This window comes from Leptonychotes weddellii, unplaced genomic scaffold, assembly GCF_054177405.1.
Source record: "Leptonychotes weddellii isolate Sample4059 unplaced genomic scaffold, ASM5417740v2 HiC_scaffold_3368, whole genome shotgun sequence".
Classification (NCBI taxonomy): Eukaryota; Metazoa; Chordata; class Mammalia; order Carnivora; family Phocidae; genus Leptonychotes; species Leptonychotes weddellii.
Window position 1 is genome coordinate 6,446 of NW_027936142.1, and position 6,183 is coordinate 12,628.

The following is a 6,183-nucleotide window of genomic DNA, read 5'->3' on the forward strand; positions in this document are numbered from 1 at the left end:
CCTCAGAGGATGCCGCACATTGAAATGCTAATCATACATCAAGTCTCTCTGTCATACATCCTCATAAGATCTTCCCTCAGAATTTCTTCACTCTTTTTTCATCAGGTCATTATTGACTACACATATCATTTGATAGTTCATTTTTTACTATCTTTTATTTAGCTCTACTTCCCTAAACTATTATTTATACTGTTATTTCAATCTTTGTGATTTCTGATGTCAAGGATTTATGCTCAGTATTCCAAACCAGATTGTAAATTCCTTAAGGGCAAACATATCTTACATTTTTTTTCTATTCTCTATAATACCTAGCAGAATGTCTTGTTCTGTATGTACTATGTAATGTTGATTTAATTTTTTAAGTCTGTAAGAAAGAGAGAATCTAAAATTATCTTGAATATATTTGTTTTTACAGAACCCATGCCTATAGCACGGAGCTACCTAATGGGATTTGGAGTCCTAAGAAATTATAGCCAGTGATGTGCTGGAGCTAGACTCTACTCTTACAAGAGCCAGTGGTGTGTATCTCTTTCCCAATTCTGCATGCAGTGATGTCTCATTGGTAGTTTTTTTTGTTTGTTTGTTTTTAAGATTTTATTTATTTGCGAGAGAGAGAGAATGAGAGACAGAAAGCATGAGAGGGAAGAGGGTCAGAGGGAGAAGCAGACTCCCTGCTGAGCAGGGAGCCCGATGTGGGACTCGATCCCGGGACTCCAGGATCATGACCTGAGCCGAAGGCAGTCGCTTAACCAACTGAGCCACCCAGGCGCCCTCATTGGTAGTTTGAAACAAGCCATATTAAGAGTATTTATACTATGGGAATTGGCAAACACTACAAATCTGGGCTTTCTTTTTCTCATCTCTTTTGTTCTCTTTCATTCTTTCTTTCTTCCTTTATTTCCTTCCTTCCTTTCTCTTTTTTTCTCTTTCTCTCTCCCTCCCTTCCTCTCTCCCTGTCCCTTTCTTTGTTTCTTTCAGAGGAAGTTACTATATATTTACCAGGACACCACTGGTTAGAATCCACAAAGATAGATTTAAAGCCATCCATAATATGTGTATATATTTAAATACATCTTAACTATTGAGCAAACTCAGATAATCTATGACTCTTTTCCAGAATCAGAGGACATTCTGTGCACATAGAAATAACATATTCATATCTTATAATTTACAGTTACCATTTAAATATTAATATACTTTGCAGGTTTCCTGTCTCACATTTAGGTCTTTCATCCATTTTGAATTTATTTTTGTGTATGGTGTAAGAAAGTGGTTCAGTTTCATTCTTCTGCATGTTGCTGTCCAGTTCTCCCAACACTTGTTGAAGAGACTATCTTTTCCATTGGTTATTCTTTCCTGCTTTGTCAAACATTAGTTGACCGTATCGTTGTGGGTCCATTTCTGGGTTTTCTATTCTGTTCCATTGATCTATGTGTCTGTTTTAGTGCCAGCACCATACTGTTTTGACGACTACAGCTTTGTAATATAGCTTGAAATCCAGAATTGTGATGCTTCCAGCTTTGCTTTTCTTTTTGCTTTGGCTCTTCGGGGTCTTTGTCATAAAAAAAGATGAAATCTTGCCATTTGCAATTATGTGGATAGAGCTAGAGTATATTATGCTAAGCAAAATAAGTCAGAGAAAGACAAATACCACATGATTTTACTCATGTGGAATTTAAGGAACAAAACAAATGAACATGGGAGCAAAAAAAGAAAGAGAGAGGCAAACCATAAAACAGACTCTTAACTATAGAGAACAAACTGAGGGTTGCTGGAGGGGAGGGGAGTGGGGAATGGGCTAAACGGGTGATGGGTATTAAGGAGGGCACTTGTGATGAGCACTGGATGTTATATGTAAGTGATGAATCACTAAATTCTATTCTGGAAACTAATATTATACTATATGCTAGCTAACTGGAATTTAAATAAAAACTTGAAACAAAAAAAAAATCCTTTGCAAATGATCTTGATATTTGGCAGATAGTCCATATGTTTGTATAGTGTAGCTATGGCCTTAGTAGTTATTTTCCAGAGATTTTATGTATGTATAGCTTGTAATCCTTCTAATCCATGAGCTCCTTAGAGGAATTTACTGGATTAAAGACAAGTGTCAATCAAGAGCTATACTAATGGCTGTACTGGGCTCAAAGTAGTCACTCAGGGGAAAAAAAAAATGTATGTCCATTTATTACTTAGTTTTAAAATTTAACATTTTTGAAGATGAGAGGGGAATTTAAAAGAAAAAGAATATGTTCTAGAAACTAAATAATTACCAATGCATAATTACATTCTCAGCCTTGGAGATGCAGATAGAGATTACAGCAGCTTTTTTTTTTTTTTATGTTTCCATTCATCATTTGTTCTGCAATTCAAGCTTCAGTGTTTAAAAGGTTCCATTGTCTGCATTAGGTCAGCAATATAACCCTTGAGAAACTTATATCTGTTTAAAACCATCAGCTTGATTTTTTTTTTTCCCTAAAGCACCTCCAGTTCAGGTCCTGGAATCAGCCCTGAGTCTCTCTGTATTGCATTCAGGAGAAATATTCTTGAATGTAAGAAGGAAAGGAACAAGAGGAGGGCATATTAGTAAAATCTTGGTTTGCGTGTGATATATTTTTCTGCCATGAAAAGGTTTGTTATGAAGGCTGATAAAAAATGCCAGTGAAAATAAAAATATCATTCCATATCATAATCACATACTAAAAGTCCAGTGATCCATCACTCAAGACAAGACTTTATTGTATGTGAGCCTAGAAATTCATCTCCTATTTCAGGAAAACCAGAAATTTTGTCTTACCACAGAGTCACTGTGGTTAAATTACCTTGACCAAGAAATCCAAAGGAGAGCTGAATCCCCTGTATACAGTGAAACAGACATGGGTTTCTAACTCCCTTGCAATAAGTTAAACTTTAATGATCGGATTTCCTCATTTGCAACTTCCCAATTTTGCCAGTTCAAGATTTTGGTCCTGGAATGCTCCCTGTGCTCCCTGCCAGGGCCTGAGTGCCTTATGTTCCTGTCCTCCAGCAGCAGTTGCCTGCAGACAGATCGAATTTAGGACCTAACTTCTCTGTTAGAATGAGATTAGCAGGTGTTAAAGACATGTTAGTATTTAGATGAGGGTCTCACCCAGATGTTAACAGAAGAGATTAAAGAATATTTGGGGCATAAACTGTGCATCTCTAGAATATATATTGTGACAGGAACAAACATTCCAAGTATTTGCCTTTTGTGGAATCACTAGAACCTTTCTGCTCACATTCTAAATGAGGAGAGTATCCACGATAGGACGTCTAAATAGAGACCCAAGATTATGGTGCTTACTGGGGCAAAGCAGCAAGGAAAAACATCCAAACTAAAAAGGCAGTTTACTCTGTAAACAGTAATTTTAAATTGACACTTGACTTCAGATAAGTTGAAACATCTGAGCCTGAATCCCGTGCCAAATTAAAACATACATAAAAACCATACTTTAGGGTTGCAGACCTTTCAGAGATGGAGTGGTAATATAAGTATATTCTTTACACAGACCTGTTCCTAATCATGTATCTTCCATGTTTAAAACACTTCAATGGTTTCCTATTTTACTGTAGGACAAAGTCCAAGCCTCAGAATGGCAGGCAAAGCCCTAATGATCTGACTCCTCCTGCCTCACAGTTCACTCCTTGCCCCCAGACATCCTCTGGGCCACTCATACCACATTTCTCCCAGTTACCTTGTTTTCAGGCCTTTTCACAAGCTTTTCTGTACCCAAAGCTCTGGCTGATTCCTGTATATTTGGGAGGCCTTAGCTTGGGCCTTTCTCCTGGGAAACCTTTGCAGACTCCTAAAGGCATGGTTAGATGCCTTTTATATATTCTCCATATACCAGGTACTTCTTCATGTAATGCACTGATACATTTTAAGTGTCCATTCACTTCTGCCTAGCTGACTAAGCAGTCAGCTTCATAAAGGCAGGAGACAGTTCATTTTGTTCATGCTGTGTCCTCAGCACACTACCTCCCTGTCAGTAATCACTGCTTACTCAGTGAATAAATTAAGCTCTGGTAACATTCTATTTGATTAGTGACCACAAGAAGTTGAATGGTTAGTGTCATTGCAGGGAAATTCGTGAGAGAAGAGAACCTGTTCTGTTGATTGTATGCACAGCACTGACAATAGTAGGTGCTCAATAAATATTTATTGAAGAAAAATTTAGAATACTAAGTAACATTTAAAGTATAATGCATTGCCTTTGATGTAATGGTTAACATGACATTAACACTAATATTTCTAACAAGAATGCTAAAACAGTTTCAGATCTGTTAAAATCATAATAACCGAGGGGAAAAATTACCATTCTTTTTATAGCAATCATTACTACTGTAGATATTAATGATTTTGCCTATTATGGTCAAGAATTTTTCCCTTCTCAAGTATTGTCCTGATTAAATATTTTGTAGTCTATCGAGTAGTGTTTTAGATTTGCATCTTTGATTTTCGATACTATCTAGCATCCCTGAAATATGTTATTTTTCAACTACATAAAAGTGATTCTTGATTCCTACAATAGAAACATGGTTGGGTTTCTACATTCCTCAAAGAGAAAAACAAAATAAGTTATTTGTAAACATCTTCACCTAGAAAACTTTTGGAGAAAATAAAAACATCTAGCTAGAAGGATATCTGAGGGATGATCTGGTTCAGCACCACACTTAGGGATGAGTGGTTTCTTCCTCCTTTTAAAGAAAGAAGAAGGCAACTAGTTTTTGACTAGTCTGCTCCAAATAGTTAAATATTTTTTCCTTAAAAATAACGCTAGTCCACACACACATAAACATCACTTACAGTCATTACTCTATACATAATGCAGACAACTTGCATAACTACTATAAATGTTGAAAAAACTTACATACCTACTTGATCAAGGAGAGGTAAGTAGAGTGTGCATAGATTTATGGTAATCACATCACATCCACACAAGTGATATTCTCCACCACTCCCGATCCCTATCCCTACCATTGGAGAGAAGGAATCTCTTTTACAGTCCTAGGTCAAGAAAATATATTGAGTCATAATGATTATTGTGATACAAATTATATTACTATAAAAATATACTCCTAGTTTATTTTTAATAAAGTAAAAGAACAACAACAAAAATTATTTGGTATTCATTTCTTATCTAGAGAAGTGATTGAAGTTTGAGCCTCCTATGTTAAGAAAAATGGGCAAATTACAAAGTTAGCAAAGTCTGCATATTTCTCTTCTCTCACACATAGCACTCTGCTCCTTACCTCCATAGTTCCTCATTTGGGCCTGACTTCTTAAAACGTTCTTTTCTCTCTTTGAACTCAGGAATCATCAGGCAAAGCCAGTAACATCAGAATGGCTTAGAGTTGAGAAAACCCACCCTTCTGGAAGCAGAGTGACAGAGGAGCCATATGGTGGTCTGGAGAATATGGCATTTCCATTCACAATCCAAGCAACAGGAAAAGCAAGGTGAGAGCATGAGAGTTGGGCATCTTAAGCTAGTGGCAAAAGAAGAGTTTCGGGAAAAGCAGGGTGGGTGATTCTGGCTATCCAGTAGGTTACTTATTAGGTGATATGTCAGGAGCCCGCATTCACATTCAAAGTCAGGGACTCAGGAAGACAAATAAGAATAAGTTAGGGTCCACAGCTAAGGGGGAATGAGGGTACCAAAAAGGGTACTAGAATAGAGCTTTGAACACAAGAATCAAGACAGAAGAAGCTTATCAAGCCTGGGTCAATACTGGGTGACTGATGATCTGAACCACTGAGTGTTGGTCTAGATGATTCATAAAGATCCTGGGAAAGGGTGTGCTGGGCCTTGAGATATGTTTAGAGACACCAGACTTACAGAGGATGAGGAGGTAGAGTATTGGAATTGATTTCTGGACCTTTCTCTCATGTCATGATTTCCTTCAGAATTTCCTGCACTGGTCTCAGGGCTTCCTATACATATGATTAATCCTTTCTGCTTATGTAATCTTAACTATAGGATGGCCTCTTACCAGTTAAGACTGTTCCTTTCCACATCTCCAGAAGGCCCTCACAAGTCAAGGAGGAAGCAAATTGTCAGCAAAATCAATCCAGTGAGCACAGGAAAATACTGAAGCTGTTCCACCTTTGCTTCTGACATGTTTGATCTCATACAGGATGGCAACCAGAGTAGAAAAGTATAC

At 37.2% G+C, this 6,183-nt stretch overlaps 1 long non-coding RNA gene across 1 annotated transcript; it reads left to right on the plus strand.

Moving 5' to 3' along the window:
* The first annotated feature begins 419 nt into the window (after window positions 1-419).
* On the plus strand, window positions 420-6,177 carry LOC115944392 (uncharacterized). Its single transcript, XR_004078950.2, has 3 exons — window positions 420-518; window positions 5,336-5,479; window positions 6,000-6,177. It is a non-coding gene; the product is annotated as an uncharacterized LOC115944392 (long non-coding RNA).
* The last annotated feature ends 6 nt before the right edge of the window (window positions 6,178-6,183 follow it).